At 39.9% G+C, this 24,317-nt stretch overlaps 1 protein-coding gene across 12 annotated transcripts in view; it reads left to right on the top strand.

The window, feature by feature from the left end:
* The window catches only part of mecom (MDS1 and EVI1 complex locus), a 155,406-nt gene that overhangs the window by 101,007 nt on the left and 30,082 nt on the right, over positions 1–24,317 (top strand). The window lies entirely within an intron of this gene.

Raw genomic sequence — 24,317 nt, 5'->3', positions numbered from 1 at the left:
AAAGATGATACAGATATTTTTATGGTGTTACAGAGTTTTTCTATTATTAATAATAAACCAAAGGGGGCAAGATTTTTTAAAGATACTCCAAATGCTGGAATTTAAATTTCCTTCATAGGTTTAGTTTAAAGTCTAGAGTTACTCCAAGCTCAGAGCCATTTATGAAGCAATTAAAACAATATAATTTTCTGCCATCTTCCTGAAACGACACTAAATGATTAAAGGTTGCGATTAATTTTTTTACCATTGCTGCTTGGCTCTTCTGCTAGCAGAAGTTACTGGAAGTGCTGAGTGAATAAGGAGAGAATTGTAAAATCTATAAATCTGACACAGCCGGAATGAAGAGGAAATTGACTTTCCACATGCAATAAAGAGAGGGGCAACAGCTATAATCCGCTGGAATCATTTTTCCTTAATTAAATGTTTCTGTTAAAACAAAAATCAAATTGTGTTTACATGAAGTGCCGTTAAAGACCCACATTAACCACATATTTTTGTGTTTACTATCCGTGTACGTCTTTGTTTCAAATAGATGACAAAACTGATCTATAAAACCACCAGCGGAGGGATAGCCAGCTCTAAGTTGCCCTGGCTCCTCCTAAAAAAAAAAACTTTGGGACACCACTATAGCTTCAAATACACTTACAATTTGAGCAATAGAGAGGAGGGAAAGGGAATTAATTCAGATTTGGCCAAATAGACGCCTGCTAATTTTCATTGATTGGATAACCATTGACAGATTTCAGATTCAACTAATTTACAGATTGGTTATCTAGGAATTTACAGATAAGAAACTAGCAATTACTTATAGGACACATTTTTTGCAAAACCTACTATGTAAATAAAGCCACCAAATAGAATGTAGTTCTTTGACAGTGGTATTTTTGGAGGATCCTTCTATTCACTGTAAACCATAACTCGGTGAAGGATAGATCTGTATACTTCACATTAGATCCTAAATGATTTTGGAGTGTCTGCTCTTTGAAAGGCACTTTTATTTTTATTAGTTTTCTTTGAGGGCATTCACATTGGACTGGCTCCTCGTCAGTGTTTGGGGTTACACAGAGTTCTTCTTGGCACCCAGAAGAATTGTTGGAATTCATTCACATAATGCTCTCCACTGACATGCCATGGGTTACAGCGACAGGCAGTTTGGGCTTGGCAGCATGCAGTTTGGCTTGGCAGTGACCTGCTTGGCATTTCCATCAACACAGTATGTTAATATATAGCAGCTAGATGTGTTGTGTTCATCAGTTGCTACCACGATAATAGTTTGGGGCAAATGGAAAAAAACAAGAACATTTCTCATTTATACAGCTTGATAATGACTCAAGGATGGAAGACAGCAGCTGCCACAGCTATTATCTCTTTCCAACAATAGCTGCTGTTTCAGTACAATGACAGTGTCTGATGTTTTCTCGTTTTCACACTGTCCTCCATAGCTTCCCTCCATTCCTTTATTTAACCGCTTCCCTGTTCCATCCGCTCATCCTCCCACTGTGTTTGTGTGAAGAAGCTTTTCCCCCTGCTGAGCCAGGATGCAGGCATGCCACAGTGTAAGGCTCCACAGAATAATGCTTTTTGAACCTCTCTTGTCCTCCTGGTTTGATGCAGTGCATCTCTCTGTTGTGGGCTCTTTGTCAGGCGCTCCAGGAGGTGCAATACTTCAGACCCTTCCAACGACAATCTTTTAGTCTCCCACCCTCTTTATAAAATCCCCACATCATCAGAGTGGTGTTATACTCTCTCTTCCATGGCAGAGACCATAAAGGGATGGAATTTCTCCAAACTACTTGTGTTACAGGAGAAGACTGATGCAATTAAACACCAGGCCCATTTACATCCCTAGACAAATCACATAACTGCCAGTAATTATATAACTATAAGCTGACGATAAAAATATGATGATCAGAAAATCCTTGTCTTGTCTACTGTTTAATTTATTTCTGAGAACTTCATTATACTTTGATCACAGCTGCTCTTTTGGGTGGATATGGACTGTCTGCAGGCAAAAAATGGGTAAACCTGTACGGTGAACACAGGTGGCCCAAACAAAATTTTAGGAACGTAGAGCACCTGGCGAGCCCTTAAACCAAAAATGTTCATGTGCTTTTTTTTTTCTACGAGCATGCTGTGAGCACCAAGTCACTTATACATATACACTTGTGCACTTGAACACTTATACATTACCTAGGGTTAAATTAGGGTGAAGTAAGTGAGACACAGACACGTGGTACATTTTTGGCAAAAGAACACTGTACAACAGTATCACTAGTACATCTTAAACTTTGCTCTCAAAAATACTACACGACACATTTACCACATGCACAACAATTGTACGTTTAATTTTCATGACGTCACCTGAGATGGCCAAACGGACCTCAAGGGAACTGGAAGACACCTTGGCTCCCTTTAGGACGTGGCAATGACCCTTCACGGGTCTGGACAACCCAAAAACCCGGAATACCTATATTGGTCAACACCTGTACAAGTGCACGTGACTAAGGCCTTATGTGATGACATAACTTTTGAACTTTCCCTAACTTAAAAAACAACACCCATATGTTTTATGTGTAAAAATCGAGCACAAAGGGTTGTAGGCTAGCTTTGCTAATGTAGGAACCAATGGGTCTGTATAACTGACAACACATAGCTGCCATTCTGTAGCTTTGTATGTGACTTCTGTCCCCTGCATTTTTTTTAAACATGCACACATGCAAGACTACAAAAAATGTCAAGTAAAGGTGGATAAATACTTGCAAGTATTGGGATTTTGGTGAGAAATCTGCAATATTTCATTGTTGATATTTGCCATTACCAGATACAGGTCACCCGCTTGTGTGAACGCGAAGAGGAGATTGATTGATTGATTGATTGATTGATTGATTGATAGAAAAAACGGCCATATAGCACAATGCTCTGTATAATGCTTGTTTAAACAAGCATGCAAAGTTGCACTAAAAAAATCAATAAAACAGCGAGATTGTGAAAGGTGAACCGCGACATAGCAAGGGACACTGTACCTATAATATGATTGAATTTTCGGTGCGCATATAAACCTGCTCATCTGCATCACTAGAAATAAAGAGTTTAAGTAGGTTAACATGTTTGTCTGTCTGATTATGAAACCAGTACACAGTACACAAAACAGATACTTAACATAATTAGAAGTTAATGTTCAAACTGCTTGTAAAAGCTCTTCAGTCAGTTTCTGGCCAACAAGACCAGAAAAGATTGAGCAGCCATTTTACACAAAGAAACTGGTCAGGCTGGGCTACACTTTACAATTTAGCCCATGTTTTAAATCACAGCATCAAATGTGGAATTTCACACCAGTTGTGAACACAGTGGCTGTTCAAAAACAATCTTGTATGGCCTGAGGCCAAGAGGGTTTCAGAGACTGTCTGCGCGTGGCCAAAGAGTCAGCAGAGCAGCCTGTTGTGCAGGGTTTCTCCATGGGTGTTTACCAGTGAATCTGATTGTTTGGATTGGTGATTTAGGATGTTCACCAGGTTAAAGGGGACAATTATACACAGGGGCTGGGGTCACGCACTTCTCTTCAGACACTTCTACTCGGGTTACCCATAATACCAGGCCTCCTGCTCACTTGCAACACTGATGTCAAAGATCTAAAGAAGTATCCTGATTGTGAATGTTTGAAATTCTTGATAATCCAAGAGAGTTGAAAAATTGTGAGAGTTAAGAGGCAATGTGATAAAATCTTATTTTTCTAGCACTTATGTTCATGATCACATTTGCTAGTGTGATGAAAGAGCAATTCGCACTTTACAGAATCTCTTAATTTATTGTCTAAGTTAAGCACTTTTATTTTTATTTTTAAACTTTGGTAAGTGCATATTCCTAAGTGTTTGTGGAGTTCATAGAGGCTGAGAATGATTATGGTCTTTCTTTCTTAGACATTCTGTATTTTCACAAGAATATTTAATTCTTACATTTGACATTTATGTAAGATGTAACTGTTGTTTTAAAAAATACTTAGCTCGCTAAGGACATGTTTTACAGGAAAAAGAACCAGAAGAAAACTTTTGCAACTCTTCACTAAATTTCAATAACGCATGACTCATGTTTCTTTTTTTTTGCTTTTTATTTACAAATTCCCCAAAGGTTGTGGGTCCTTCTTTGCATGACCGCTGACAGGCCTTTACGGTAAAGAGTTGGAGGAGCTGAAAGCCCATGTTTGTGCAGGAACACCCTGACTCCCTTCCTCATGTGAATACATTAATTCATTTGCCACTTTGAGGTTGCCAAACCCAAATATTTGCCACTGCACATTTTTTAATATTTATGATGACGAAAGCAAATATTGCTTGTTGGATTGAGTGACACAGAAAGGTCAAGCTCTGGGTTTGGCTGGAGGGGGCAGAAGGGAATGTTGTTGGTGCTTGAATGTGAATGTGAGCCTGCTCTCTCCTGAGAGCGCCCGTCCACATCACAGGGGCAATGCACACCGCCTTGTTTGACTTTAAACATGCGTGCAAACATGGCGCAGTTCAGCAAACAATTTACATGAATTTGAGTATTGTGGATTCATGAGCTTAAATTTCAACTCATCTTGTAAGGACAGCGGCGTTGATGAAAGGATGGTGAAGTGTGTGCATGGCTTTGCGTGTTTGGAGAGTGCTGACCTTAGTTACACGCCTGCATCCAGGTGTGTATGTGTGGAGATATACTGCACATCCATTTGAGCCTTTCCATGCATCGCCAGGGCACGTGTTGCAATGAGGTGATCCATTAGAGGGGACATTTTTATGAGTTGGTCTCAGATCTGGATCTCATCAGATGAGGTCCTATTTCCTTTGGACCAGCTTCCTTCACTGCAAGATTCCGGTTCAGAAGCTGCATGACTAAATGGTGCATACCTAATGTCTTTAGAGCTGCAACCTAATAGAAGCAGACTTAAATTGTAAGATCAAATTTAATGACAAGCTTTACTTTCAGATTAGGTTTCTGGCATCTTTTGTAAATGTTTTTCTGTTTTCTTCAGAGAGTGTATTTGGTTGAAAAGGTTTGTCCTGCCCAGAACTTCAGGGATTCTCACAATTCGTTTTTGTGTTCTCTAACTGAACACAACCATGTTCATAAATGTTAGAACATCAATTTGTTTGGTTACCAATATAAAAAAAAAACTTGAAATGACCTTTAGGACAGACAGGAAGCAAAGACAGATATGTCTCATACTTTTATACCAACTGTTCACCTACCCCTATCTTCTTTCTTTTCTTGCCCTTCTTCCTCTCACCTATGTTCACTTGTTGTGCAAGACTGTGGAATGTACACAACCAAAGTAGCTCAATGAAGTGTTATTGTTCTGTTCTTTTCAAAAGATCTCTTTCTTCTTGTCCCATGGACAAGACCAAAAGGAAGAAAAGGCCTTCGTTGAGATAAGTCTTTCACTGAAAACGACACAAACAAAGAAGGAAAGAAAAGGAGAAAATCCTAAGACAATATTTAACAGTGATTCACCCACTGTTTATGCCGCCAAGGGAAAATAAAGACTTAGTGACCTAGTCAAGGGGAAAGCAGGTGCAAGCGCTGATCTAAATAATGTGCTGGTTTTCCTGTTCATCCCTAAAAAGGGATGGTAGGTTAGCGATCATTCCACTGATCTGAGCGCAGTTAGAACCAGTTCCACAACAGATGTCCAAGCTTATTTGACAATAGAACAGGAAAAAAATAGAGGCAAAGCCGCAGCGTTCACACACCACTGACAACAAGTTATTCACAAGCAGAAAGTAAAATCCTCCCAACTGACCAATTAGAGACTCTCTGAAGCCTCTCTGACAACCCAGGGGACCAATAGCCGAGAGTGATGGAGAAAGAAGCAACAAATGACAGAGTCCTGCTGTGGCCTCAGAAGACTCATCATTGTAAAACCCTTCAGGGTGGTAGACTTGAGTGGACAGATAAACATGTGGGTGGACAGACGGATGGGTGAGTTTGGTAAAACCATAGGAAGTTGACACAGACAGCACAAATGGAAGACCAATAAAATCAGCTAAATATAGTCTTGTCCATTAAATGTTATATTTAATCAGAAACTTAACAACACAACATACAATCTAAAAAGGACAATGTTGAAAAAATTTGATAGAACGTCATGTTTGTTTATCTATCCTATCTCCTCAAGCACATCAGACCACATTTGTCACTGGTAGAAGACCATCTCTGTCCAATAGGCGGAGCTTATTGACTTAGTGAAAGTCGATCCATCATTTTGCAGATTTAAATGTTGAATTTTGTCAGAGTACCTGAGTTAAATATCACAAACTAGTAGTATTGCAATTCAAGGTTATCAATTTAATAAGTGGCTATACTTGTAGCACTTTTCTATACCTTCTTAGAAGACCCAAGGTGGTTTACAATCACTATTCCATTCACACACTAATGGCAGCTCCGCTGCCGAACACTTGCGCCAATCTATAACCACCTGGAGCAATGTGGGGTTCAGTGTCTTGCTCAAGGACACTTTGACACATGAGCATGCGGAGTGGGAACTGATCCTGCAGTATTCCAATCCCAAACTCTAAAGTGTCTTGTTTTTCAGGTCGTCTGCTCTGTCACCCTTTTGTCCTTCTCCGGGTTTACCAGTTTCCTTTTTTGTCATGTTTAAGTTCTGTTTAAGTTTTTCCCATCATGCCTGGTGTCCTGCATTTTGGAGCCTTCTTCCACCACTTCCTGACACAAACAGAAAGATCTAAGGAGCTACTATAAAAGTGCATGAGACTTTTGTAAATCCTGATTTATTTTGGTGTCTAAAAATTGAAAGTGAGATTATCACTTTTAAACATCTACATTAACGCTGTAGAGCAATTTGAAATACCAGTATCTAGATTCCGTATAAGGATCAAACATGTTTAGTCTGTAAAATTGGTGACAACGAAGCTTGACTTCTCTAATGGCTTCCTGACTCACAGCAAACAGTCATTTTGTTATTGCTTATAGGAAACCCCTTTTTGCCAAAAGCTCATGGTTTTCACTGCATTTGTTGCCTTTATTTGTGATAGTTAATAAGAGTGCAATGGAAGTCCGTGTTCACTAGTTATGGGTTGACTATAGTGATCATCAAACAATGAAAGTTCATTTGCATTTAATATGAAAAGCAAAGGCTTTTAAATTGATCCACTCGATAAAAAAAAAGCTTTCAACCCAACTGGAACATGTTTGCGTACCTCAAACAAAATGCCAAAAACCATTAAACCATGAAGAAAAATTCCTCTGAAAAATACACTTTATTTTAAACAAAGGTTTCTTATTTTTCATTTTTTTAGATGTAGTTAACAGATCAAATTCATACGAGGAGGAAATTTTTTATCGTAAGTAAAAAATGCACTTCTATCTCACATCTAGGAACAGCAGATCCCTGCCTTTAAAAAGGAAAGCACCTCATATGCTTTAGTTTTCACTGGTTGATAAAATAAAAAGTAACCTGTGTTAAACTAGTTCCCCAAAAGAAAGAAGCTTTTGCTTCATGAAAATTGTTGTGAACCAGTGGGTCAATGCCATGTTCATGGTTGTGGAGTGGACCTTTCTGGGACAGCTGGCAACACTCCCTTTTCTTCTTTTATCATCTCCAGCTATTTGATGCCATTGAAGCAGCCCAGGACATTGAGGGAAGCAAAGCGAGCACTCGTGTGAAGGTTCAGTGCAGCGTGATGCAATGTGAGACAGCAGCTGAGTGAGCCCTCTTGCCTTGAGAGTGCTGTTCGAAGAAACAACCAAGTTCATGTTAACAGCACCTACTAGTCTATTATAAAGCTCTCTCCATTATTAAAACATTCATCCTTCACCCTCCTCCTCATCGTCCCTGCATAGTTTGAGGGAAGGATGGGGCAGCTGTGGAGATGGTGTGAAGGGTGGCGGCGTGGGGGTTTGTAGGCACAGACTATAAGTGATGTTTTGAAGGCTTTAGGAGTTCCACACCTGTGTAAGGACAGTTTGTAACCTTATCTCCTACATATTGTGTGTCTCCCTTTTCTTTGGCGTTGGATATGAACAAAATGTGTATTGTGTTTAGGCAGAGGCCAGAAGGATTTTGAAGGAAGGAAAGTGGCGAGTCCAGGCTCTGCACAGCGGTAGCCTGAGACGGGAGATCAGGAGTGATTCCATGTGTAAGATTCCTTCCTTCTCACGGACAGTGCTAATGAAGTGTGTGCACCCTTTGTTAGACAGGCTGCCCCAGCAGGTCCAGGGACTCTCACAAGACACTCTAGACAAGTTTCAGTTTTATAATCACACTGGGCACTCAATGTGTTTAAATTAAAGCGGAAAATCTTTAACTTTTGATCGATATTTTACCTTAAAAAGGCCATAAGCCATATGTGACATGAAGTCAAAATTATATAAAACAATATTAACAAAGACAATCTTATACCACTGTTTGGGTATGTGAGAAACCTGTTTGCATAGAAATTTTGAAGTCCACTTTAGCGATCATGTTCTCCAGCCCTCCGCTCTGCTGAATGCAGATGAGGGAGAAAATTAGCTAGTGTGGGAATATCAGATGAGACAGATACCCGTGTCACCATGTAGTCCCAATTGAAAAAGACCTGTTTCCAATTATAGTTGGCTGTAATCATAATGTGATGTGAGCAGCAGGATAACGGAACAACTGTCTGTCTGAAATCCAGTCACTGAAGCCTGCAAAGAAGTTAAAGGAACAAAGAAGGAAAAAAAAAAAAAAACTTTAGCCAAAGAGTAAAGGAGTCAAATGAGAGGGGATGCTATTTGTGAGGGGGTGATATTGGTAAACTACAGTTTTGGTCACATTTTCAAAGATGTTTCCCATTTTGTGATAATCTTGATGGCCCTTAAAAAAAAGTAGCATTTTCAAATATACTTAGTCTATACTAAGTGAGGCAGTTTACTTGTAGTCTACTTTTTATATGCCATCTATATATCGTAAACTTAAAATGTTCCAATTTAGTCTGAAGAAGTATTCCCTTAGTAAACTTCCTACATTAACGTACATGGTTTAAAGCATGCTTGCAATACTTATACTTAGATCTACTTAATAAAATAAGCTTCAAGTGTAATACTTTTTCCTAGGGGATTAAAGACGTTAAACCCTTTAACATTTGAGCTTTAGCTCAAAAGTTGACATTCTTTCGACTACCATAAGTCTTCACTCGCAATGTAACAGATTCTGAAGCAGAGACACCCGTCAGAATCATCATGTATCCCGTAAACGGTTGAACAATTACAGTAAAAAGCGTATGTTATTTAGGTGTCGCCGGTGGCATCTACAATATTAGAGGGTTAACTTCTGAGCTTTAGCTCTAGCGCTGACATTATTTGAATTATCAAAACGTTTCAACCGTTTACGCATTTAACGCAGTTTCAACAAATTCTGAAGCAGAGTAAAGCATCTTTGAGCTGCAATACTTCACAGTAGTGAAATGCCCAATCAACACTAGCTGGTTCTGATGTGCAGAAAAGCAGCTTTTCATACAGACTTTACGTTGTTATGCAAGGCTTACATAAAGTTTTGGTGCAAAGCTGATAAGAAAGTGGGTCATAATCAGCTGATTCATGTTAATCAAGTAAACAATTGAAGAGTTTTGGTAGGACAAAGGGCATATGTTGCCAGAGAAAGCTCCATCTTTAAGAGTTAACTCCACTTTACTTCAGGTGGAATTTCTTGCGTTCGTATACAACAAATACTTTATTCTTCTTATAAAGTCTTAATGATACTTCATGTATGTACTTGAGCAACACTTTTTACCTCTTTTACTCCCCTTGTGCACTCTACATCTGTCTTGCTCACCCTAGCATGACCCCAACATTCAGTAAGTGAATTCTCTGTTTTCTATGGATATCCATAGAAGGCATGGAGCTCCAAACCAAACCTCAGCCATGCCAGGCCTGTGAGGAAAGGAGGGGCCCCCTTTGAGGAAGTCATCACAGAGTCTAAATAACAGGGCCATCCCTGCCTGGGGCCCGCTGTCAGGCCAATGATAGATGGTCTCAGTCTCCAATCCCTGCCTCTACTGGCCAATGGTAAACAAAGGGAGGCAAATATAGAGACAGAGATGGGGTCATCCCCGCCATGGAGGTATTGATAGTCAACCAAAGAAAAAAACTGTGGAAGGAGAAGGGTGAAGGAGGGTGGTAGTAAACTCCAGCATGTTGATTACAAGACTCTTCTTTGATTCAAATAGCAGATGTGTCGGGCTGTTTTTGTTTTGTTTGTATCATGTCCAGAAATTGTCGGCGTTGAAACAGCGCTACATTTTGGTGATTGCTGCTCCCACAGCTGTGGCCACAGGAATGCCGTCTGCCCTCCACACCTCCTTTTTCTCCTCTCCATTTCACCATCTATATATCTCATTCAAGTCTTCTCTTGTTTTCTCACCTCTGTGCCTGTCGCTCGTGCTGGTGCTCTTTCTGTCCCCAAAGCAATGACTGTGGCAAAATCTGTCATTAGATTTCCAAGCAGTATTCTTTTTTGTTTTTTGTGATAAATGGGCACTTTAAATTTAGAGACCTCTGAAAATGACTAGTCTATACTCTATGAAATGTTGAAGACCATCTCTATATTACCTTCACTAAGATGATGGGTGATGGTTAAAAACAAACATGTTGAAAGGACATGCAAATATTCATTTTGGTTGATGCCGTTAAAAACCTGATGTTCAGGGGTCATCCCAAGGGCAACTCTCGAGTCTGGAAGCAAAAGTCAGAGGAAGCATGTCAGCCAGGTCATGTCAGTCCCCATCAAGACAGTCCCCATTCATAAACGTGCATGCAGTCTGATTCATAAGCACTTTTTCATCTCTGTGGTTATGTTTATTGCTCATGACAGCTGTACTTTCATTTGTACAACTTTCTAAAACAGTATTTTTGTCATGATTTGGACTTGTCTTGTTTTTGGTCCTTGTTCTGTCTTGTTTCTGTTTCCTGTTTTATTTTGAAAGTCTCCTGTCTTGTCTGTTTTCTTGAGTTTTACTTCCTTTGGTCCCCATCAGCCCTGATCGTGTCCACCTGTGTCTTGTCTGCCCTGTCTGTATATAAGTCTGGTCTCTGCCTTCCTCCAGTGTTGGTCCATTAGTTATTCCTGTCCTGGTTGTCCTTGTCATGCCATGTTCCTCGTTTCTTGTTCCACGCCACAGTGAGTTTTGTTTAGTTTTGTCATCCTGCTCTGCAGCGCCTTTTGTTTGTTCATTAAACCCTCTAGACTCTGATCCTCATGCCTCCACCTCTGCGTCTGGGTCCAACCGGCTCTCGAGCCACCCTGCACCATGACAATTTTATTTTTCAAATTGATTTGGAGATTGCATATTAACGGGATCAAAGCCTTTTGTTTGAAAGATGACTGTTTAATCTTTAGCTTAGAAACATCCTTATGGGACATGTTCCAACATTCGTCTCCAATTTGCCTACCGTAATTTCTGTAATAGTAAACTTTTTTGGTGACATTTTCTGCCAACATCGCAGACATGGAGCTGCAATGTAAAAAAAAAAACTAGCTTTGCGTTGACTTAAAACAAGCTAGTAAGTGATGTCACCACATCCCTTTGGCTCCAGTGTTGACATTTTTTAATTACCCTAACTATTCAACCATTTATGCAGAGAAATGCCGCTTTGCCCCAATATAAAACACTTTACAGTAGAATTGGCGCAATGATGCTTTTCTTTGCTTCAATATTTGTTGGAATCACATTAATTGTGTGAATGGTCAAGAGTTTCAGTATTTCAAAGAGCGCATTTTGGTTTGCCGGCATTTGCTCCGGTTTTAGAGGGTCAATCATCCGACAATAGTTTTATCAGGCATTAAAAAATGTTCTATTAGTGAAATATGCATTCTTTCTGTAAGTGATGTGTCATGGCAACATACATGGCTATCTAGATCAAAACACATTTGCTGCTCATACACTGTTGGTTGTTTTTCAAATTGATGTCACCCAGAGAACAATTAGCTTAGTCAGTTATCATCCAACTGGATGGAATTCCAACTGGGAGAGAGTTATGGTTAAAAGACGTTCACTGCAGAAAATGAAGGAGACTGCTCCTTGAAGGAAGGATAATGTTGTTGAGCTGTGAGATGCACAGTCTGTTTTATTATGTCTTCATGAAAAAGACTAAATACTTCCCATTTCAATGGCATTTTTTGTCTGCTTCTGATTCACAAAATATTTAAGTTAAGAAATACTCAGAAATTAAATTTTAAGATTAATTCTCTTTATATATACATATATACGTCCTCCATCATGAGAAAAACATGTTAAAAAGACCAAAAACAAAATCAATTTTAACCGGAGTAAGTAAGTGAACCCACACAGTGCCCCATATTTATTTGCAAAACAAACTTTTTCCTGTGTATTTGTTTAGTTCAAACAGCTTACTTCATAAAAAAAGCAGTGTCTGTGTATCTTACAGCCAGTTAGCTCTCCTGACACATCAAACCAAAAATAAATAAACAGACCTGGAAGTGGTTTCCTTGGCTTCTTTACAGCCAAACTGGAAAAATTGAGCCTCAAAAAAATCAAAGGCCAATTCGAGATTACATTTCCAGGTATCTGATGTTTCGAGTGACTGAACTGAATGTAGGTAATGTATCATAGCCATCTATGGAACTTAATATTTGTCAGGTCAACGTACGACAGGTGACCAAGTATCAAAGCTTCTGCTAGACTAATTGAGGTGTACCCCATCTTCACACATCAGTAGCTGGGCTGGCGCCAGCATCCTCAGGACCAAACACTGGAATAAAGCGTTCATTTACCTTTACCTTTTCCATTTATGATTATCTTGTGTTTTTAGTAAAGGGACGAATGGATGTTTCCACTAGTTGGTCTCCATACTCTGTATTGGTTCAACCAGATTGGTTCAACCGATCAACCAGAGTTTGCATCCAAGCAACTACAGAGTGCACTTCAAAACTCAGCCTTTCTCAATCAAGACAAATAGACTACAGTTGTCACTGAAATTAGTTTGAGTAACATATTTTTTTTCATATATTTTGTCACCATTGTGCCGAAAGTGTCACGAATGACCTTTATGTTCAGCATCTTCATTTACCAGAATGCTTGAATAAAAAGGATATGATTAATAAATAAAGTGTTTCCATGTTAAAACATGGTTCACCTTGCTGTTTCACAGATATTTTTAGTGCAGTCTTGCATGTTTTGTTGTTTTTTTACAGTGCTCTGGTTCTGCATGTTTTGCATCCAGATTGGCTGTAGACCATAGTCAATCAATCTCCTTCATGCTGTATCTTGCAAATTTTTGATTGCGAGCAGATCCAGTAATCTATTATACTGGACTCATTTTTCTGCAAAGTTTTGAACTTTGAGAGTCTGAACAAGAAACCAAAGTTTGAAAATGTTGGTGTCTGTCTGAAAAAGTGTAGAAAGTGTGTAGTGAGGGGTTTTACAGCCTTAAAATATCTATAGTCCTACTTTGTGGATTTTAACTATCGTTATTTTTAGAACATAACTCCCGCAATAAACAACGGAATTCTTTACAGATGACCAACCAGATATTGTAAGTATAACTTAGTTAAGTGTAGTTTCTGAACTCCCATCTAACGTCCTACCAAGTAAAGCAGAGCATTTCTGTGTTTATAGGACCATGAGCTATTCATTTGAATTGGTTACCAAGACATAACAGTGGTCAATAGTGGCTGAGCTCATAGCCATACTAGATTGAGAAGCAGGCTGATGTGAGAGCAGAGGAGCGGTACTACATCAAAGGGCCCAACACACAAGCACTCATTGTTGTCCCCACTTAGCATATAAGTCAAGCTAAGCTGATTGAATGTACTTGACCCCTTCACCTGCCCTCTCTTTTCTCCCACACTCCTCTACTCTTCCTTCTTTTTTATTTTACTCCACATCCGCGTGTGGTCTCATTTTTGCAATGGTCTTTTAGGTTAGTTCAATAACCAGGCATCCTTTCAGATCCTTAAACTAACTAACTTGTTTATGTTATTTTAAGGGCAAATTAGGTTATAATTTGATCATCTGAATTGGTTATGCACTTTGTTGTTATGCCTCTTGTACTTTTAAGTCGTGTTGGGAGGGGAGGGGACAAAAATAACAACATGCTCAATCACTCTATTTACAGAGACTACTGGCATCTTGATAACCTTTGTTGGTCATCTTCTCTGTCATATTGCCTGTCTGGGGATTTAGAGAATCTTCTCCTTTCTGTAAGACTGCACAGATATAATTAACAGACAGGAAATGAGTCAGGCCCGTGCAATGGTGAGGATGATGTTCAGAGGAAATGAGTGTGGATGACTAACTGAATAGGAAAGGGAGTGATTCAGGGAAGGTCTGTGTGCTTATTTGGAATTCAATGCATCCATTGCTGACTATTATAAAACAGTTATGTTGTTTTAGTGACACCTGTTCCTGTGACAAATAAAATAAGACCCAGTGTGCAGTGAAGCATGCCAAGAATAACCTTGGTGCTCTAAATTGATACCAAGAAAAGTACATTGTGATTTTAGCACAAAACGTTATAATGTAAACCTTTAAGGCTTTCATTTTAAGAGAGAGAAAAAAATATTTTTTGACAAACAACATTCTTTTTTATCTTGTTCATATCATCACCATACCTATGCACAAAAGGCAAGAAACTTCAAACAAAACTATATGATTTCTGATTGTTATAATCTAATTTATCTGAAACACTATGGATCCATTTCAGTCAATATAAATCAAATTAGACCAAAATGACTTTACCTTTATTTAAAAATAGTTTGCTCTTGTGACAGAAGTGCTTTCAGTATAATCCCACCACTTTATTCAGTAGTTGAGTGTATCTATCAGCTTGATAACTGATTTGACTTTCCAAAATCTAAAAAGGAACAGAAAAAGAGTGAAATTTAGTGTTTGGCCTGCATTCAACAGTTTGTGCGAGCTATTCAGGCGCTTGGTCTACTGCCCTAAAACAAAAGGGCTGTGCTTCAGTTTGCTCCCATGTGGAGGCAGTGCGAGAGAGAATGATACAACATGGCTTGCTTGGCTCTCCAAAGCTCACTCCTCTACACTTCTTTATGGGAGGGTCAAAGTAGTTAACTACAGGCAGGCGTTGAGATGGGCTGCGCTCTGACTTCAAACAGGGAACATTATGGTGGTGCGCGTTCACAGGATATTGGACTGTAAGGCCACTGAACAAGGGTGGGTTAAAAAGAGGAGGCTTTGTATTGAGCCCATTAGAGCTCTAAACCAATACTAATGAAGCTGTTTCCTGTACAAACGGAGGGGCTCTGGGGAAACTAGCTCCACCTTTTTAATAAGACCCTCTCCAATCCCAGTTAAGATGCTGGAAATTTTTTATCTACGTACTGAGCAGGTCACTACTGATTCCAAGCAGAACCTCCCTTTGGAAAAGTTAATTACGCATGATTAATGGAGCGTTTTCCTTCCAATGATATCTGTGACAGCACAAAGCTGTCGTAAGGCTTGTCAGGCCCAATTCGAGCTGAATAAGTATTTATGTGATCGCATGTGATGGGCCTCCTCTCACCAGCACCAGCCCTCATCAATCAAGTTCTGCTGCTTGCAGTAGTGGGAAATTGGTCTATCAGCGCAGCTACCCCTCCACCCCTCCACCCTACTGCTGCCAGCACCACCACCACCTCCCTCCTTCCCCATTCAATCAGGCCTGGGGCTACAATGCTTCTTTAGCTCTTACTTCTGACCAACGCAGGGGTCACGGGGGGAAAGTGGGAGCCAGAGCTGAGCCCATCCATTACAGCTCTTGTTTCTCTCGGTGGCAGCCGGACGACGGGATTCTATTAAGAGCTCCGTCTATTCAGCACAGAGATTACACCAGGGCCCTTTCTCCAGGGCACACCTCACCACCAGCCCCCGAGCCCTCACCAAAAACCCTATTCCTACCCTGGGGGCTGTATAGCCCCTCTACCTTTGATGGCGCTTGCCCATTACAGCTTGTTCAACTCACTTCTACTTTTGCACAACCAGAGTGACAATAATCACTAAGACAAAGACAAAACAAGAATGAGGCAGAAAGACAAAAGGAAAAGCTTGCAGGAGAATGAGAGCAGACAGAACACTAACCTGCAAAGCTGCTCCGACTTGAGGTGTGGACAAACACTACAGACACTGCCACACACATGTGTACAGCCTGGCTTAGGACTAAATGAACACCAGATCCCCAAAACGCATCCGCCACTCTCAACTCTCATGGAACTTCAGGACCGGGCAGGAGAAAAGGATCATAAACACACCAAGACTAGTAAAATCACAAACACAACATTGCAACATAAACAGTCACTGGTCTGAAGAGAGCCCTCATGTACTTAAAGACCCGTTGAAAATTGTGTTTTTAACATGTTCTTCTAGCATTTTTCTCATAATGGAGGACATATATAAATAAAATTAGGCTTAAAATTGCATTTCTGAGTATATTTACTCAAATCGTTTTGAATCACAAGCAAACAAAAAACACAATTTAAAAAAGAGCGTGTTTGTGACATGGGAAATGCACTGGGTGGCCACAAGCTCCCTGCTCTGAGCTCCAAGAAACGGGGAGGGTCACTCTGCCCACAACTTATGCTGCGTTCACATCGAAAAGCAGGGGCGGACGGTTTCAATGTCATGTTAATGTAAAGATGCGGTCAGAGGTCCAGCGGCACAATTTAAACCTTTGGCGCTGCAGTTTGTTTAGGGAGGTGCAACATTGTAGCACAGCTACAATTCTGACAAGTTCAAACATCCAAACTTTGGCAAGGAATTTGTGTTACGTCAACCAAACAGGAACTCTGCTTTGACCAGTGACGTGTTGATGATGCAATCTGCGGGTGAAGTCCAAAATCAACATGGAGGAAAATCTAATAGTTTTTTTCCTGAACTTTAAGATTTTTTTCTTGTTTGCATTAAGATAACATTAAAAGGGACCTCTAATTTTTTTTTTTATTTGTAGTTTCCCTCCTTGGACTAATGCAGGACAGTAAGTCATCAAACTGCATCACAGAGAGATAGAAGACATTGTTAAGTAGTGAATTCGCCGTGCGTCTAAACAGAGGCGAAGGATGAGAATTTACCCTGTTATTGAACTCTACATTTGTCCTTTAAAATGACACAATCTTTTTGATTTGGGCTAAAACAGCATAATCATAATTAAAAGACCACATGGAACGCTTTTAAAATAAAAGAAAAGATGATCAGAGTGGGACTTTATTATGTGTTAGATGCAGGAGACTGAATCGGAGCGGAGTACTTTTGGGGTCGCACCCTGGAAAAAAAGAGACATTACTGCTGTCAAACACGCAGAAATTTAATACAGTGTTTTCTATAAAGATGTCTACAGTAATCTCTTGAGCCTAATTATGAATAGCCACTTTGTCTTAGGCAAGTAGAGTGAAAGTATTAGTACTATGGAGGTAGAGGTGTAGAGACAGTCTTGTCTTCTGCAAGATGACAAAGGAAAAAAGAGAAAAGAAATCTTAAATAAGAGTAAAGAAAGACAAAACGGATACATTATGGACTAAAAATTTAAGCGGAAAGGTATTTTTCTTGGCAAAAATGACACGTGTAGCATGCACCTGGCAGCCAACGTGCATTTTCGAAGGCTTGGAATGCTTCTTCAGTGGCAGCGCAATCGGCACCAACTTCCTCTGATTGAGAAACCGTGAACCTTGCTCTCCGCATCTTTTGTTTCAGCCGGGCCCCGCTGACAGCACACAGGAAGCATCAGCCCGACGGTCAGGGGAGATGTTGAACGGATTTCAACACTACAACCAGAGAAGGAGAACTGACAAACCTCAGTGTGATGAATGTGTCTGTGTGTTGATGGCTCATAATGTTGATGCACATACTTGTTTATGTGTCTTGGCAAAGTTTGCCCTCATTGCCGGTCTCTCCCAGGTACGACACGCAACGAGGGGAGAAAAAGAGGTTGTTTGAGGGAAAGTATGCACACTAGCCATCAGGCCAGTCGTCTCAAGCTGCCTGACTGAGACTTCTGTCTTTGTTAAATGTTGTGTGACAATGAGTTTTCCAAAGTGCCACCTGAAAAAAGAAGTGGATAGAGCAAGAAGGGAGCAAAGCGGAGACTCCCGTATGAGCTGAGATGGTTTGGTCATAATCCAACAGCTCTTCATCACAGCTACAGCCCCCAGATATATCTCCTCTCTGTCTCTGAAGCACTCACACATACACCTTCACCACTTCGTCTCTCCCGCCTTCACGAGCTAATAGACATACTTTACAAATGCACCCAATCTCACACACAACACACTCACAAATGCACCTCTATTCCATCAGCAGAGCTCTAGATCCTCAATCGATCGTCTCAGCACCCCAGCCCCAGGCAGACACCTGGAGGTGATTGATCCCCAAATCAGTCCCTCACAAGCCCAGTGCTATAAAAACCATAACAACCCATCATAAAAACTGATTTATCTCCACCTAGCACTGGGCTTCTCAGTTGGAATATTAACCCAAAACTCTATGACACTTGACTGATTGGGTTGGAATTGAATAAACCTGGGGAGTATCGATGAACATATTGGCCGTTCAAATCGAGTCAGACTGAGATGTACCGGGTGAACAGATCTCCTGTTAAAACCTCAGGACACTATGTATGGACATGGATTTTTGCTGGGTTCCCTCCTTTTCTTTTCTTTTTTTTTTTGCAGTTTTCCAAGAATTCATAAAAAAATGGAAATGCTTAAGTTAAAACTAAGATTTATCATTTATTACAGGTCACATGTACGCATGTACTAAATGATGGTAACATACTAATGACTTTAGAAAAAGCCTAATAGCCTGATCACAGAGTTTAAATGAGCGAAAATTTTAATTTTTAAAATGAGACCAAAGTAACTTCAGAAGTCAGAACCATTTCATTGAAAGCCAGCAAGTTCTTAGAATTGAAAACTGCAAAGGAAGCTATTTGGCTCCTTCCAAAAAATCAGCTTGTTATTGGCTTAAGTCTTCTTTTTCTTTTTCATTTCCTTTTGGCTTTTCCCTTTAGTGGTCGCCACAGAGAATCAGCTTCCTTCATCTAACCTTGTCTTCTGCATCCTCCACTACTACACCTAAATACTTACCGTATTATTACATAGCTCCCACTCACAAATATTGATGAAGAAGAACTTAGAGGTATTTCTCACTAAGCTGATGTTTATTTTGATTATGCATGCGTTTCCAACTTCTATCTTTCTTAACTCGTCTATTTTCTATGGCAAAACTTGATGTAGAATCTTCCACTTCAGAAATTTGATGGGTTTAAGAATCAAGCATTTTCCCACTTTCACTACCCATACTTTGTTCCAAGTGAACTTTACTATTTAAAATAATGGCATTCAGGCCGACCCTTTATAAAAGCGTTGCACTAAACAGATGCCAGGGGTATGTTGTACTGGAGGAAGCAGCAGCATGTCCCCTGTTACAGCACAACTATTTCAGAGTAAGACATATTAGATTTGGAGAAACAAACATTATCTGGAGTTACAATTTGTATCTTGAAAGGTCAGATCTGAACAATATAGGGGTTTTTTTGTTTTGTTTTTTTAATTCTAAGAATAAGTGTCTGAGTGCCTCAGATAAATCAGCACTGAATGTTATGACAATCAAAACTGTTTGCATGAAAAAAAATCACACAGACATGGTGTGAGGACAGTTGAAAACATCTTTAAATCAATCAGGAAAAAGGAAAGCGAAAGGTAGATGATTTTTTTTAAAATGTTTTGGTATAGGTAGAGGTTGGAGTCAGAAAATTTGACAAAATAAGACAAACGATGCCACTATCACTTGACAATCTTTGTGTTTAAGCACGAAAATGTTGTCTCTCAAACTTTATTTGGTTTTATTTTTGTTTTATGCCAATAACTGATATTTGAAAGTTAAAAGCCTTTTGATGCAATTAGTTTCTTGTCAAATTTGATCAAATTGACATGATAGTAAGTTGAAGTGCTTAAATCTAAGGTGATGTTGATATCGTTTATGAATCCCTTCATCAAAAAATAAAAAACATTTTATTTAAAAGTGCTGTTTGATGTCACCAAAATATTGTGTAGTTTTAGTTTAAGACATGCCAATGGTAGATTCATGATGTGTGCTTTATCGTCATTTAAAGTGATAATAATATCATTTTTGTTGTTGATAGTGGTGCAAAGGTTTCCATTTAAGTTGGTCATATGTGCACAGGTTTACATACTTCGGCCACTTCAAATTTTGTAACAATTGGACTACTTTTTATCATGTTAGCTGTTATTTCAGTCTTAATAGTATGAACCTTTCCACTTGTGTTTCTCAGCTGTTGTCGGCTTAAACAAATAAAAAACACAGACACTTGTCACTGTAAACGTAAAACTTGTAACTCTTTGACGTGCCTTTTTTTTCTTCTCAATGAAACGCAGTCATTTTTCAAAGATTTGTTTCTCTTTGAATGAACGCAGCCGTGATTCCTCTGTCACCGTGAGCAAGATGAAACTCTTTGATATGTGACAACATTAAAACATTAGCCTTCCAATTGGACATGGCTGTGGAAAAAGCAGGCTGTCACAGTGTTACAGCAGAGCCCAGACTTTTAAACGTGAGACGAGAGCTCAATAAACGTAATGAATGTGTGACACTCGAACATCTGAAGCACCGTGTTCAGTTCCACGCCGCTTTACCTCTGGTACATAAAAAGGTCTTTTAAAGATGATATCTATGAGCGCTTTAGAGCCAATTTGTTCTCCCTGCGGCGAAAGACTACATGCTCTAATTACCAGCTCCCTTTTCGCCCGTGCAGGACTGGAGTGGGGTGGAGTGAGTTGTTTAAGTTTCCGATCTGTCCTGTGCACATGGGAGCTGTGGGCATGCTGGATTTATGCTGCGAAAACGTGACCTTTGACTCTTGTGCAGCTTTATTGCGCGCACATACAGTGTGGCCCTGTGTGCCGAGTCTTTGTTTAGGAAGCATCTGCTAAAAGCTCTTATCTAATCTTGACCACTCAGTTCGGCTGGAATGTTCTCTAAGCACTGATGCCCAAATTTCTGGTCGTTTTTTAGAACAAATTAGTCTATTTATATGCAACCTGTGCTCCGCAATTTTTTTTTTGCATCTGCTGCACATCCATTGTGTTTCCAAGCTTTATAGAGGTGGAAAAGCTATAGGAATAACATAAATACATCAGCTTTTTGCATTGGCACTTTCTGTATCTGCAGATAGTAAGATTTTTAAGTCTCCCAAAAATATGTCTTCTTATTACACTTGTTGCTTAAAGACTTAAACACTGGGACAAAAATGTTATTTTTGGTGTTTTTAACATGTTCTTTTAGCACTTTTATTTTGAGGATGGAGGACGTATTTAAAGAAAATGAAGCTCAAAATGACATTTAAGAGTATTTCTTTATTAAAATCGTTCAGAATCAGAAGCACACGAGAACGTTGTTTGAAAAAGATCGTATTTGTTACATAGACAACACAATACAACAAGAGGGCCAAAAGTTCCCTTCTCCACTTCAACAAAGAGCTTTCAGCAACAGGGAGGGAAAAGAGGGGCGGGGTTGCTCTGGAGCAACAGTGTTGCCCACTACTCACAGGTGAATTTGTAATGAATTACTTCTGCTCAGCAGAAATGATAGAAAACAACACAATTTTTTAAATTTTGTCAAAAAACAGCATACTCATAATTAAAAGACCACTGGGGAGACTTTGACTATAGATCAGAAGATGACTGGAGAGGGTCTTTAAAGAACAGACAATGTGCAACACCCCCCCCCCCCACCCACACACACACACACACACACACACGCACACACAAAAACACCCATGAAATGGGGTTTTTGAGTGATGTGTAATATTTGTTTAGGCAGACATGTTTGCAGTCCTCTGCAAAAGGCCTTCAAAGGTAAGAACAGACACAGAACAAAACAGCCATGTGCTAATTCAGCAAACACGCCAGGTTTGTTCCTGACAGGCCACCGAATTTGTCAAGAAACCGTCTCTCTCCGCCTCTCTGCCGGAATGCCTGGCTGACCCCCGGCAAATGAAAATAATCCAAAGTAATTAGAAGTGAGCTCGTCTGGTCCTGAGAGCCCCCGGGCGGCCGGGTAAACATGGCGGAGGGTCCGGGAGGGGCCAGCGAAAAGGAGGGAGCGTGGAGGAGAGCGGGTGCTGACCTTGTCCACATAAAGCAGTGATTTATGAAGTGCAGGGCACAGCAGCAGGGCTTCTGTCTTCTCCCTAGAACCAAATTACTGAGGTGGAGATTAACACGCTGCTCACAACGGGCCTACTTCCAGAGCCAAGGAAATTTTGTATTTACATTTTCTCCTCTCATTTCCTCTGCTGTATTTTATGCTAATTGGAATATATGATCACCAAGTCTTTCCTCTGGTATGGAGGCTTAAAGTTTCACACTTAATGTGCAGTGCTCTAACAGCCACTGATGAATGTGTTCATCAAAGAATTTTTTTTTATTTTTAATTTTTTTGCTACATCTGAAGTCAAACTAAGCTTCAGAAAAGGTTCCCGCCACTTTATTGAGTCACCCCACATTTAAGGCTAAATAAAAAGTGCAGGGGGATGTGTATACACAACCATGATGGTGACGTAATGCAGCTTTTTGTTGTTGTCACCAGGAGGTCCCACATTCATGGTTGAGCTATTTTATTTGGGCTATATATATATATATATATATATATATATATATATATATATATATATATATATATATATATATATATATATATATATATATATATATATATATATTATATTTCTTCTTCTTCTTCTTCCCACACTCCTGGAGGATGTGCTGGAATGCACCACACAGGCCTTCCCAGTGTTTCCATGTGGCCCCTCGGCTGCAGCGCCTGCTGGAGTCGGTTTGCAACCCACATGGGAACCCCCATCACAGACTCCCACCCCCTTACTCCAGCTTCTAACTTCACCAGGCTCCAGATTTAGTAGTAAAAACTGAAATCACTTCTCAAATTAAATGACAAAAAGAAAATATTGGCCCCTAACCCTGAAAATTTAGTTAAATAAATATTTTATTAATGAGAAATATGTCCAAATTGCATGGCTGAATGACAACTAAAGAAAACCCTTAAGCCAAAGAAAAAAAGAACAATTTCAGCAATTGAGATCTATTTCAAGCATTTTATGGCCACATTATCGGGTTTGCTATTTGGCTTCCCCCTAAACAAGTATGAAATTTTGTGTGTGGCATGACATAGTCAGGAACTAGAACATACCCTCAAGCCTGTGTGTGTTTGTAATCTGTTGATAAACAGCTTTTTCACGCCACTATTTAACACGTCGCAACCATTAAGACAAAAAGGAATGGCATAAGTCAGATAAAACGCATCCATTTCATCCAAGCACAACGGAAGCCTGTTTACTGCGGGCTGCTCAAACGAATGCGAATTAGGAAGTCTACGCCTCACAAGTCCGTCTGGTTGTTTATTAATTGAACAAGTGTTTTAAATTCCCCCCATTGGTCTTCAGCTGCTTGATAGACGCTCGTTGGATGATTACGCATTCAGGCGCGCAAACGATCTTTCATGTCGGCAACCGGCAATTGTTGACGCCTTTATGCAGATGTTTATAGACGATTAAGTGGAGAGACAAGAAAGGGAAAAATGTTTCATTTTATTTATTTATGGATTTTCATATGTTGATTTGAATCACTTTAATTAGCATCCTAAATAAGTGGAGATGCCATAAACGGAAAGTAGTGCAGATTTTGTTCATTTGATCAATTTTGTCGCTGCATAGCTTCATGTTGAATAAAGTTTCATGGTGTGAAAACGTTTTGCAGCAACTAACTCTGACAGGGTTTGCAGTTCAGTTGAGTGCGCCATCTCCTGACCACACAAAGAAGTGCGGAAGCTCTCCCTCCGCGCAGGCCCGTCACCAAAAAAGACCCAGCCACAGTTCCACCATTCTACTCATGGATGATCCCGCAAAGCACACCTATTTATCCTCCTTTTTCTACCTTTGCATTTTCCAGAAAAACCGGCTCTCCCTTTCCAGGATTCTCGATCAGACCCACAGTGGCCGTGAAGCAATCACTTTCCCAGATTACCTTTATTTAATACACAATGCATCATAAAACAAATCCCTCATCCTGACAGGAAGAAAATAGAACAGCTCATTCGACTTGAGCTTTCCCCAATTTATGGCTAAATTAAAAAGGGTTCCAACAATGGACAAGTCGAGGAGAGGCAGGAAATCAATGACCGCGCAGACCGGGGTCTCTCCTCTGGTTCTCAAGGAGCTGGAGACGATGGGAATCGGTGCCGGGGTCCTGCCTTATTTACACACGATTTTTCCTGTCTTTCCTGCACATTTGCTCCGCGATTTGGTAAAACAATGGGCATTAT

Source organism: Oryzias latipes, chromosome 13 (genome assembly GCF_002234675.1).
Source record: "Oryzias latipes chromosome 13, ASM223467v1".
In the NCBI taxonomy this organism is placed as follows: domain Eukaryota; kingdom Metazoa; phylum Chordata; class Actinopteri; order Beloniformes; family Adrianichthyidae; genus Oryzias; species Oryzias latipes.
The sequence above is the reverse complement of the archived record's forward strand: the minus strand, read 5'-3'. Positions and strand labels throughout refer to the sequence as shown.